The sequence below is a fragment of the Eleutherodactylus coqui genome, chromosome 4 (assembly GCF_035609145.1).
Source record: "Eleutherodactylus coqui strain aEleCoq1 chromosome 4, aEleCoq1.hap1, whole genome shotgun sequence".
NCBI classification, from domain to species: Eukaryota; Metazoa; Chordata; class Amphibia; order Anura; family Eleutherodactylidae; genus Eleutherodactylus; species Eleutherodactylus coqui.
The window spans coordinates 214,874,954-214,888,410 of NC_089840.1; the positions used below are offsets into that span (position 1 = coordinate 214,874,954).

Genomic DNA, 13,457 nt, shown 5'->3' on the forward strand with positions numbered 1-13,457 from the left:
ACGTGGACGCGGGCGAGGACGCGGAGGCCCAAGTCAGGGTGTGGGCACAGGCCGAGCCAGTGCAGTGGCCAGGGGTAGAGGCAGGGCCAGACCGAATAATCCACCAACTGTTTCCCAAAGCGCCCCCTCGCGCCATGCCACCCTGCAGAGGTCAAGGTGCTCTACGGTGTGGCAGTTTTTCACAGAGACGCCTGACGACCGACGAACAGTGGTGTGCAACCTTTGTCGCGCCAAGATCAGCTGGGGAGGCACCACCACCAGCATGCGCAGACATATGATGGCCAAGCACCCCACAAGGTGGGACGAAGGCCGTTCACCGCCTCCGGTTTGCACCGCTGCCTCTCCCCCTGTGCCCCAACCTGCCACTGAGATCCAACCCCCCTCTGAGGACACAGGTACTACCGTCTCCTGGCCTGCACCCACACCCTCACCTCCGCTGTCCTCGGCCCCATCCAGCAATGTCTCTCAGCGCAGCGTCCAGACGTCGCTAGTGCCACTGTTTGAGCGCGAGCGCAAGTACGCCGCCACGCACCCGCACGCTCAAGCGTTAAACGTGCACATTGCCAAATTGATCAGCCTGGAGATGCTGCCGTATAGGCTTGTGGAAACGGAGGCTTTCAAAAGCATGATGGCGGCGGCGGCCCCTGCGCTACTCGGTTCCCAGTCGCCACTACTTTTCCCGATGTGCCGTCCCAGCCCTGCACTACCACGTCTCCCGCAACATTGTACGCGCCCTCACCAACGCGGTTACTGCCAAGGTCCACTTAACAACAGACACGTGGAAAAGCACAGGTGGGCAGGGCCACTATATCTCCCTGACGGCACATTGGGTGAATTTAGTGGAGGCTGGGACAGAGTCAGAGTCTGGGACCGCTCACGTCCTACCCACCCCCAGAATTGCGTGCCCCAGCTCGGTGGTGGTATCTGCGGCGGTGTATGCTTCCTCCACTAAACCACCCTCCTCCTCCTCCTACGCAACCTCTGTCTCGCAATCAAGATGTGTCAGCAGCAGCACGTCGCCAGCAGTCGGTGTCGCGCGGCATGGAAGCACAGCAGTGGGCAAGCGTCAGCAGGCCATGCTGAAACTACTCAGCTTAGGAGAGAAGAGGCAGATGGCCCACGAACTGCTGCAGGGTCTGACAGAGCAGACCGACCGCTGGCTTGCGCCGCTGAGCCTCCAACTGGGCATGGTCGTGTGTGACAAAGGCCGTAACCTGGTGGCGGCTCTGCAGCTCGGCAGCCTCACGCACGTGCCATGCCTGGCCCATGTCTTTAATTTGGTGGTTCAGCGCTTTCTGTAAAGCTACCCACACTTGTCATACCTGCTCGGAAAGGTGCGCCGGGTCAGCGCACATTTCCGCAACTCCAAGACGGACGCTGCCACCCTGCGGACCCTGCAACATCGGTTTCATCTGCCAGTGCACCGACTGCTGTGCGACGTGCCCACACAGTGGAACTCTACGCTCCACATGTTGGCCAGGCTCTATGAGCAGCGTAGAGCTATTGCGGAATACCAACTCCAACATGGGCGGCGTAGTGGGAGTCAGCCTCCTCAATTATTTACAGAAGAGTGGGCCTGGTTGGCAGCCATCTGCCAGGTCCTTGGAAACTTTGAGGAGTCTACCAAGATGCTGAGCGGTGATGCTGCAATCATTAGCGTCACCATTCCTCTGCTATGCCTCTTGAGACGTTCCCTGCAAAGCATAAAGGCAGACGCTTTGCACTCGGAAACGGAGGCGGGGGAAGACAGTATGTCGCTGGATAGTCAGAGCACCCTCATGTCTATATCTCAGTGCATTGAGGAGGAGGAGGGGGGGGGATCATGAGGAGGAGGGGGAAGAGACAGCTTGGCCCACTGCTGAGGGTACACATGCTGCTTGCCTGTCATCCTTTCAGCGTGTATGGCCAGAGGAGGAGGAGGAGGGGGAGGAGCATGAGGAGGAGGGGGAAGAGACAGCTTGGCTCACTGCTGAGGGTACACATGCTGCTTGCCTGTCATCCTTTCAGCGTGTATGGCCAGAGGAGGAGGAGGAGGATCCTGAAAGTGATCTTCCTAGTGAGGACAGCCATGTGTTGCGTACAGGTACCCTGGCACACATGGCTGACTTCATGTTAGGATGCCTTTCTCGTGACCTTCGCGTTACACGCATTCTGGCCACTACGGATTACTGGGTGTACACACTGCTCGACCCACGGTATAAGGAGAACCTTAGGAAAGGGGTTCGAGAATGATGCTATACCACAGGGCGCTGGTGGACAAACTGATGGTAAACTTCCCATCCGACAGCGCTAGTGGCCGAAGGCGCATTTCCGAGGGCCAGGTAGCAGGGGAGGCGCAGAGATCAGGCAGCATGTACAGCGCAGGCAGGGGACCATTTTCCAAGGCCTTTGCCAGCTTTCTGGCTCCCCAGCAAGACTGTGTCACCGCTCCCCAGTCAAGGCTGAGTTGGCGGGAGCACTGTAAAAGGATGGTGAGGGAGTACGTAGCTAATCGCACGACCGTCCTCGGTGACGCCTCTGCCCCCTACAACTACTGGGTGTCGAAGCTGGACACGTGGCCTGAACTCGCGCTGTATGCCCTGGAGGTGCTTGCTTGTCCTGTGGCTAGCGTCTTGTCAGAGAGTGTGTTTAGTGTGGCTGGGGGAATCATCATGGATAAGCGTACCCACCTGTCAACCGACAGTGCCGACAGGCTTACACTCATCAAGATGAACAAAGCCTGGATTTCCCCAGACTTCTCTTCTTTACCAGGGGACAGCAGCGATACCTAAGCAATACGTAGGCTGTACCCGCGGATGGAAGCATCGTTCTCTATCACCATCAAAATGGGGACCTTTTTACTTCATCAATCTGTGTATTATATTCCTCCTCCTCCTCCTGCTCCTCCTCCTGAAACCTCACATAATCACACCGAACGGGCAATTTTTCTTAGGCCCACAAGGCTCAGTCATATAATTTTTCTAAACAATTTTTATACGTTTCAATGCTCATTAAAGCCTTGAAACTTTCACCTCAACCAATTTTTATTTTAACTGGGCTGCCTCCAGGCCTAGTTACCAATTAAGCCACATTAACCAAAGTGATTAATGGGTTTCACCTGCCCTCTTGGTTGGGCAAGGGCAATTTTTCTCAGGTACATTAGTACTGTTGGTACACCAATTTTTGGGGGCCCTCGCCTACAGTGTAATCAAATGAATTTTTAGCCCACCTGCATTACAGCTGACGTTACATCAGCTGTGTTGGGCACTGCAATGGGATATATTTATGTACCGCCGGTGGGTTCCAGGGAGCCACCCATGCTGTGGGTCCACAGGGAGTTGTAACTGCATCTGTCCACTTCTAAAGAACCCCAGTCTGACTGGGGCATGCAGTGTGGGCCGAAGCCCACCTGCATTAAACATGACATTACCTCAGCTGTGATGGGCAATGCAATGGGATATATTTATGTACCGCCGGTGGCTTCCTGGCACCCACCCATGCTGTCGGTCCACACGGAGTTGTAACTACATGTGTAAGCTTCTAAAGAAACCCAGTCTGACTGGGGCATGCAATGTGGGCCGAAGCCCACCTGCATTAAACATGACATTACCTCAGCTGTGATGGGCAATGCAATGGGATATATTTATGTACCGCCGGTGGCTTCCTGGCACCCACCCATGCTGTCGGTCCACAGGGACTTCACAATAGGGAGTTGTACCTGCCTGTGTCTATGAATTAAAAACCCCGGTCAGGTTGGGGCATGCAGTGTGGGCCGAAGCCCACCTGCATTTAATCTGAGGTTAGCTCTGCTGTCCAGGGCACTGCAATGGGATACATTTATGTACAGCCGGTGGGTTCCAGGGAGCCACCCATGCTGTGGGTGCACACGGAATTCCCATTGTGGAGTTGTACCTGCCTGTGACTATTTATAAAAAAACGCGGTCTGACTGGGGCATGCAGACACCTTGACAGAATGAATAGTGTGTGGCACATAGGTTCCCCATTGCTATGCCCACGTGTGCAGCTCCAGATGGAGGTGGCACAGGATTGGATTTCTCATTGCTTCTGTACAGCATTGTGGACTATCGCCCCGCCCCTTTTAAAGAGGGTCGCTGCCTAGCCGTGCCAACCCTCTGCAGTGTGTGCCTGCTTTTCCTCTGGCAGACGCACTTATAAATAGACATGAGGGTGGCGTGGCATGAGGGCAGCTGAAGTCTGGGCAGGGACAGTTTGGTGTGCGCTGTGGACACTGGGTCATGGGGGGGGGGGGGGGGTTGGTCAGCATGTAACCCAGGAGAAGTGGCAGTTGAGTGTCATGCAGGCAGTGATTGTGCTTTGTTGGAGGTAGTGTGGTGCTTAGCTAAGGTATGCATTGGTGGCTTAATAGTGGGACCTGGGAACTTGAGATGCAGCCCAACATGTAGCCCCTCGCCTGCCCTATCCGTTTCTGTGTCGTTCCCATCACTTTCTTGAATTGCCCAGATTTTCACAAATGAAAACCTTAGCGAGCATCGGTGAAATACAAAAATGCTCGGGTCACCCATTGACTTCAATGGGGTTCGTTACTCGAAACGAACCCTCGAGCATCGCGAAAAGTTCATCCCGAGTAACGAGCACCCGAGCATTTTGGTGCTCGCTCATCTCTAGTTAATATCAATTGCATGGGTTCATCCAGAAAAAAATAAGGCATAGAATGTAGGCTCAGTCCATTTTGAGACATTCATTAACACAGTCAACACCCCTGTAGGTTTGTTGGATACAAATTATTACAAGCACCAGCAAAGATTCTCAATACAATCTACAATTTCATGCTGCCAGAGGCAGATCGGCTATAGGCTCTACAGGGGAAAATATGGGTAGGCCGGTCAGGTCATGAACCTGTCTGATCAGGCAAATACCTGGGCAGATACCCAAACCATCAGCACTCCAGTGGACTGCAGCTAAATTAGGGTTCATGTAAGACGGATCCCTTGCTATATGCCATGTTCTCCCGCTTACTTTGGCATCTTGTACAATCTAAATATCCCCCTCTGCATCTTTTTGGCGCCATAAAGAGCTAATCTGATGCAATTGTGCCCTGTGCTCAGCTTTTCCTGGCACAGAGAAACGTGCAATGAACAGATGACATCTCCAGACAGATCCAGCATCAGGTAATACGTCTGTTAGCCCCCTCCGCTAGTAATTCGGACCCACCTACAACAGGAGGCCACTTTTAGATCTCTTTTCAGGGTCGCTGTAAGATCCCAATGCGCCCCTGCAGATTGCATACAGAATGAACATACCTTCACGTAAAAGTGCGGTCTCTGTGGGTAGATTGTGTAACGCATCGTATGTCGCTGATCTCTGTTTTTGAGAACCTTAGACCTTTAGGAAGTACATGTGGTGGTATCCCCCCTCCCTTCACTGGATAGTAACGGGTCAAAGTTGAAAAACAAGGGTTTGTAGATTGTATAGCAGCTGCCTATAGTTCTAAAAACTATGTCACTGTCCGGGAGAGATTCACAAAAAGTACAAGTACAAGGACAAGGTAAACATGCTGCTCTTTGGTAAGTGGATTTTTTACTAGGCTGTTAATTTAGGGGTTTCTATGTTACTATGGTGATCATTGTGTCATTTGTTTCACTTCTTAACTACTATGAATCGTTACTGTTTCTGGGTAAAGGTGGATATTGCATATATTGTATGTCCCTGTGATTGGACTTATGAGGGGCCATATTTATGTTCAGCACCGTCAAACTTTTGCACTATGTTAGAGAATAATTTATTGATATTCGAGTTCTATAAATCTCCGGTCATTACCGTCCATATCGATAAATATGACATAGAGCTAATGTGTGTTTGGTATATAGCGGAAGTTATACATAAGATGTCTCCGGGATAGTTTTCTCTGGATATAACTTTTTTTAATCTAAATATATATCTATGCAAATGTCTCACACTGTACGATGGATTTGACTAACAGGGTAATGAAAATGTAAAATATTTTTTTGGGACAAACTTTTTTAAGGGTCTGTCTGTAAAAGGGGGGGAGGAACTGTATATGACCCACATTTGCACCTCCTTACAGAATATGTTATGTGTACATATGACTTTGAGAACTGTCTATAGGTGTTATAGTTACATATTGTTGTACTGCATAGTGGTGTTGCATCCCACAGAGTCTGTACACCTGTCTTGCGTGTTGGGTAAGAATTAGCAAACCAATGTACTGTAATTGGCATGTCACCTGTATAAAGTTGATGATACCAAAAATGGGTTTCTCAACGCCATCTTGAGAAAGAAGTGTTGGTCAGTGAGGCCGTTGTGTTGGTGCCTACCAAACCTACTTACTTTTTTTCCCTTTTTTTATATTGTTAGTTTAATGCGCCACGTTAATTATATCATCAAAATATTGTTTCTCCATTAACACTGATGGCCACAGAACCCCAAATAGTGCTGAAAGTGATATTCCACCAATAACTCTAGTGGAGATTCCAAAAAACAGTGAACCTTTCACTCCTTAAGTACATGGCCAAGGGTATTAGTGTATTAGTGTATCTTGACGCCACCAGGAAGTCCTGGTGGGGTCAAGAGTGACAGTGACACCTGTTCGTGATTGGATGGAGAGCTGGCAGGGCTGTAGGTCCTGGAAGTCCATTGAAGATGGTCAACGCATACTATAGCCGTAGCAAGGGGCATCCTCGCTAGGGACCCAGAAGGCGCAAGCTGCCTGATTAGAAAGCCTCTTCTCCTCTGCTGCCACCGTCGTTGCACAACCACAAGAGCCCCACCACCACTCCGCTCTCCCAGCGGATGTGAGAATCTGTCCACTGCAGGGAAGCCACAGGGACAGCCGCCGCTCAGCTGCAGCACTTGCGGCCGCCAGGTCTCACAGTGTCTGCCAGTCATGTGGCCTCCCTTTAGTGGCGGTGATGTAAAAGGTGCGGGACTGCAGCACTGGCCGCTTCTCGCTTGGGACCGGCGTGTGTTGCAGCAGTGTTTGGACGGTGGCAGTGTGTCCTCCCTGGATCGGGCACAAAGTAACATCGCCGGGGAGGGCAGTGGGGGAAACGCGGCGTTGGGCCACGAGCAGCCGCTTTACTGTCAGGGGGGTTGGGGCCTCAGGGTTCCGTAGCGAGGAAGCCTCTTAGACATGCTGCATGGGGGACCTGCTCTATGCACTTTTAGGACACCGTTATTGCCCTTCCACGACCTACACGGCAGGCTCCTGTGCATCCAATCATGTACAGGGGGCGTCACCCCCTGTCACTCTTGACTCCACCAGGTCTTCCTGGTGGCGTCAAGCTACACTAATACCATGGCCAAGTTTGGTCCGCAAGGACTTTTTCATCACTGCATCCCCAGAGACGCAACTTTTATTCTTCAGGTCATTTTCATTACAGCAATACAAAGTTTATATAGTTTTCTTATATTTTACTACTTTTGAAAAATAAATACTTTTTTTTAGATAATTTGTTTTGGTCTCGCTGTATCCCAAGGACCAGGAGTTTTTTTTCTATTGACATAGCATTATGAAGGCTTATCATTTGCAGGATGGGTTGTAGTTTTTATTGATACCATTTTCAGGTATGGCCGCCTCCAGACGGGCGGGTCGGATCCGGCGGCTAGGATTCTCGCTGCGAGACCCGACCCGAGCGCCTACAGGGACCAGCGCGTACTCACCTGCGCCCCGCAGCTCCAGCTCTTTCATGTGTCGGCTGCCAGGCAGCCAGCGCATGCGCAGACTGGAGCCGGCGGCCGGGTGAGTGACGTTTCTGTGCGGGGCTCGGCGAGCGCCGCACAGAAATAGAACATGCTGCGGTTTGTTTGCCGTGCGAGATTTCGTGCGGCCAAACCGCGGACGTCTGCATAGGATTGTGTTTGTTAACGCAATCCTATGCAGGCTTTGAGTGGCGGAAATCCTGCGGGAAATCCCGCCGCGGGATTTCCGCTTGTGTGCAGGCGCCCTATATAAGACTTATTTATTAACTTTCATTCTTTTTTGAGAGGGAAAGGAACAAAAAAATAAATCACAAAATGCAATCCTTGCAATTGCAGCTTTTTTGCTTTTACAGCATTTACTGTGCGGGATAATATACTATGCTAATTTTATAGTAAGGGTCATTACAGATGCGTGCAATAACAATTATGTTTATTTATTTTTGTTACATTTTTCCCGCAGTAAAGCATTTTGCAAGAGAAAAGTTTTGTTTTGCTTTTCTTTTTTTTACTTGTCATTTCCTATAAACTTTATATAATTTTTTAAAATCTTTTTAGTCCGACTGGTATCCCTGACCATGTAATCCTATGATCATTTTAATAATCTATTGCAATGCTTCATTATGGCAGGACCTTATAGGTTTATGCACCTGGTGACCTTTGGGGTCCTTCTTAGGTTCCCAAGTGCCATCACAACCCATCAGTAACCCAACATTTGCAACATGGGTGACCAGTGGGCGATACAGAGAAAACCTGACTGTAAATTCACTGATGTGCCACAGTCACTGTAGACTCCAGCAACCAAATTGTTAAACAGTTGGAATTGGAATTGAAAAATCTTATATTCCACCAAATGCAGAATAGTATCAGCTGTATACTACACAGTTGATAGATGCTACCGATGACCTGGGCACAGCTCCTGTGTCTGTGCCATCCCTGTGCTGTAATAGTACAGCGCGGTGCAGAAACGAACCCCTTACAACCTTGTATTATTGCAACGCATTTCAGAAAGGGGTAATAATGGTGATGACCACAGTATCTCCAGAAAATGTTACAGCCATGGATCCTCATAACAGTGATGAAGGGCCCCTGGGTCGATGGAGTCGGCTTAGAAGGGGCCCTCATGGATATTTAGTGAAACAGGACAGGGGCATTTGAGGGTCTACCAAGGGGTACTAGTTGGCAGGAAACAACTCTTCCTCGTGCCCACCCTCCAGACATCAGTCACCCTTGACTGTAAATTATCATCAACGCATCATCAGAACAGAAAACAAAAACTGTAAACGTAGTTTTAAGGTCTGTTTCCATAGCTGTGTAGGCGTCAGTGCTTCTCCAAGGTATAAAGGGTCAAGTGAAAATGGGCCAAAGTTTCTAATTCCTCTCTTTTGCATTTCCACAAAGCCAAGTCCCATTGGCATTGTAGTTAAGTATCTTCCTGACTATCATCTGGGAACATCTCCATAACGCAAGGTAGCTCAGCTGAGACTTACCTCTTATAGATTAACAATGTCCATCTCCTGCAGCAACACCGAAGAGTCCAACGGGGAGCTCCTCTTCCTCCTTGGAAACAATAGGAGGGATACCCTTCATTAAGGTTGGGATATCGACACAAAAATATCGATAGTCGATAGTATCGACTATCGCAGAACAAACTATCGATTATTGTAAAATATCATTGGCCCCAATAATCGTTATCTAATGAGCCAAGAAATATTATTTTGCTGGCATGTTCTTTGTGTGTGTTTGTGGGGCTGCGTGGCCTGCATTTTTTCAAGTTGCCGCTACGGGACCAACGGTCTCCATGGCAACTTGTAAACAATGCAGCGCCTGGTAACGTGAATGCAGTGTTCCGAACACAATTGTAATTATGTTAGATGGGTCTCCTATCTTTTCTATGGGCACTGCTTTCACGTTAGATGCTGAACGCACGACATGTCGCGTCTCCTTTTCTGGACGCGACCTTCGTGCGTTCAGTGCAGCTCTCCATCTGCATGTGGAAGTGCTTTCATTTAGAAAGCATTGCCCACAGCCATTGCATTAGACACAAGCGTTCAGAACCTGCGTCTAACGTGATGAACAAACGCATGTGGAGAAGGGGCCGAAGACCCCACTTTTTCTGAGAATGGTTTTGCATCCTGTACCAACACAAAGGAAAGGGCAGAATCTAAAGAAAGAACATCTGGTCACCAGACCACAAGACACGATATTATATCGCCTTACACTATTGATGTTACCGATATATCGGACATAACAATATCGATGAAAAGTATCGCCAAAGTATTAGCGGATATATCGATATTTTGATATATCGGTTTTCGATATCCCAACCTTACCCTTCATCCTGTTCATGGCACCATCATTATGAAAGGCCCCTAGGTCAATAGAATGAATTTAGAAGGGGGAACTGGAGAGGTGAATATTAGGTGGGGTATTATAATCCAGGTCAGGAAGGCATATAAAAGGGGCAGTGAACTAATAACTAACCTGTACCCCCTGTTACAATGACAGCAATAGGACCATCTGTAGGAAGAATGGCTGGAGTGGTTGAAGCAGAGACGAACAGTAACTTGAAGCTTTTGGAGCCTAATATAACAGGGTCCTTCACTGACCATGTGCTATTTTAAATACTGAAGGTTGTGAGTTCAATCCCTACGTGGTTCAGGTAGCCGACTCAAGGTTGACTCAGCCTTCTATCCTTCCGAGGTCGGTAAAATGAGTACCCAGCTTGGTGGGGTGTAATAATAAATTACCTGAAAGTGCGGCGGAATAAGTTACTGCTATACAAATAACAAGATTTACATTTTTATTTTTTACTTGTGTCTTCTTATGTAGCAGTGGGCCTTTGGCCTCCCTTGGGAACCAGAGGTGAGCAGCTGCTACCTCTGCACCCCCTATAGCTATGCCTCTGCTCTCTATGAATCCTCACCTCCTACATTAGTTTATTAATTAGTAAATTGTTTACAGCATTGAACTTAAAAACGGCCCAACCTGGGATCTACTTGACATCTATCCATGACCTATCAGTAGAATATGCTTGACAGGTTTTCGATGTCTGGTCTAACCTGTCTGTCAACTTCTCCACCAACATACTTTTTTGCAATATCAGTAATCTGAATATGTAGCAGGGAAGAATTGGAGATTCCTTGCATCTAGAAGATATATCAGCAGATTGCAGACTGAGAATAAACTCCTGACTATAAGCACAACAGTCTACTGAAGAGTAGGGAAGACGGGATGAACGGGTATTGTCCATTCAACCCCACATGCTACTCTTATTATTGTATGGAATTGATTGATGCTTAGGCAACATAATCATATAAAGTGGACATAGCAGATAACCTGTTGCTTGTTACATTTTACCCCGCTCACGGAGAACACAGATGAGCATTGCCCATTGGCTGTCCTGGTGCTTGCATGCTGTCAGCAGATGTTGTTCTCTACATGTTTTTGTGTTTGCTAAGTTCTTTAGCCAAGAATTTCCTATTTTGCCTTATTCCTGATGAAGCTAAGTGTTCTCATTAAGATATTTGGATTTTGTAGTGGTTTCTTCTGGAATGTTAATTTCTTATTATTTCACTTTACTTTCTTGCTCAATTTTCCATAAGGCAACTTTTGGGGGGTTTGAAAAGCATGAGCCCCTCTTCTACTCAGACATCGCCAATTATCACATATTTATCACAATGAATATTTGTAGATCTTCAGAATGGATATTAAAACCAAATGGACTGAGTAATCACATAGCATCTTCTGTTTACTTGTAACTCCTGAAAGAGAAGTGATACAATGAAACAGTAAATCTGGAGACCCATTATCTTAGTACTTTGTGTTGTAGTCCTTCTGTTATTCTTCCTGGCAATGTATAAATGGGTGTTACACAGAGGCGTAGCTAAAGGCTCAGCAGCCCAAATGCAAAAGTTCAGCATGGGCCTCCCCACAACTTTCTTTTGCATTGTTGGGTCTCTTAAGAAGTCCATTGATGCAACGCTAGCAGGAGAGACATTGCTAGAATCTTAAAAGATTAGGCTAAATGTAGGGGGTCCCAATGCAAAATCTGTAACATGGCTCCTCAACAATCCAAGTGCCATATATAATACTGGTGCTTTCTTATATGATAGATGGGTATTTGGACATCCTAAAACTCCAGGGCCTGTTAGTGACTGCTACATCTGAACCACCTACAGCTATGCCCCTGGTGTTACCATTGTCCTTATCAATATTGGGTGTTCCTACACTCTTAATGCTGATTGGACAGTATCAGAGTGAGTAGAGACACTCTCTATTGACTAGAGGAATGGGAACATCCAGTTGATAATTTATTCATATATTTCCAGGAGGAATAATAAAGGAACAAAATCAGTCTTCATAGAAAATGTGCTTTAGAATTGTTGCTAAAGCCGCTATCACATCTTTGCTGGAACCTTCGTTCGGAGGTTCCGTTGCAGATCTGGCACAAAATACCATGCAGCATTTTTTCATCCGGTACAATGTCGGACAGCTGAGCGAAAACCAGACAGACACCATTATGGTCAATGGGGTCCATTTGGTGCTGTTCAGTTCCATCATTGGATGAATCCATTCGGCCAGGGGATTGATTCCTCTTTCCTGCTCCGAATAATTGGAGCAGGAAAACAGAACCCCTGATGCAGATGTGAAGGCAGCCTAAAAGTCCATTTAGACGGGGCGAATGTCGGGTAAACAATGCCCGACACTCGTCCCTGTGTGTCCTCGCTCCCGTGCTGTCACACGGTATCTAGTAGCGCTGGCTTGCTCACAGAGCAGCCAGCCGGGGGGGCGGGGAGGTTGCAGGAGATTTCACTCCTCGCTCTCCCCCACCCCTCTCCATTGACTTTACATTGTGGCCGTTCAGTATGTTTATGCTGCATAAATGATGGACGATCAGCTGAGCGTTGATCGCTCAGTGTAAATAGCAGCTGTTCAGTACTGAACGGCCGCTGTATTATGTCAATGGAGAAGGGTGAGGGGGGGGGGAGCGAGGTGAGAAATCACCTCCAGCCGCCCCGCTGTGAACCAGCAATATTAGCTCCCGTGCAGCAGCACAAGAGCAAGTATGTGCAGGGTTGAGTGTTGGGCGTCGTTTGCCCAACATTCATCCTGTCTAAATGGACCATTAATGGACAATGTGAATATTTACTAAAACAGAAGTGTCAGCACAGTATTAAATCATGTGCAGAGTCTTAGTACATGGCAAAGAGATTATCTGTTTGGGGATCTTTGAAATCCCGTGTCATTCAGCACCCCATAACATAATATATATTTTATGCCAAGAGTGTTCCTTTAAAATGCAAAGTTAATACCTATTAATAAAAGTTTGCATTAAAAACAGCAAAATTTGTCAAAGGGGTTCTTCGTGACTTTTACCATTGATGGCCTATCCTATGGATAGGTCATCAATAGTTCATCAAGTGGAGTCTGCTACTGAGGATCACTAGTGATCAGCTGATCGCCAGTGCTGGAAGCAGATATCACTGTCTGCATTGCAGTGGCCCGGTTTGGTACTGCAGGCTAAGCTCCCTTTGAATTGAATGAGAACTGTTCCTATAGTAACAAACTGGGCAGCTGCAATGTTGACAGAACTATCTCTTTCTACACTGTCCCCACTGACAGCTTGATGATTACCATTAGTTCCAGGTGGCGGACCCCCACTGATCAACTATTGATGACCTATTCTGAGCATAGCTAGTCAATAGTAAAAGTCCCGCACAACCCCTTTAAATTGTAATAGCATATACAATTTTTTGTCTTTATGATGCAAATAACTG

At 47.8% G+C, this 13,457-nt stretch overlaps 1 protein-coding gene across 2 annotated transcripts in view; it reads left to right on the forward strand.

The window, feature by feature from the left end:
• Window positions 1–13,457, forward strand: part of SLC16A12 (solute carrier family 16 member 12) — a 73,609-nt gene that overhangs the window by 40,506 nt on the left and 19,646 nt on the right. The window contains exon 1 of one of the 2 annotated variants that reach the window (XM_066598792.1): window positions 5,411–5,525. The exons of the other annotated variant lie outside the window; for it this stretch is intronic. The gene's annotated coding sequence lies outside the window, so the exon portion shown is untranslated. Of the gene's footprint in view, window positions 1–5,410; window positions 5,526–13,457 lie in introns of those variants that run through there. 2 annotated transcript variants of the gene reach the window in all.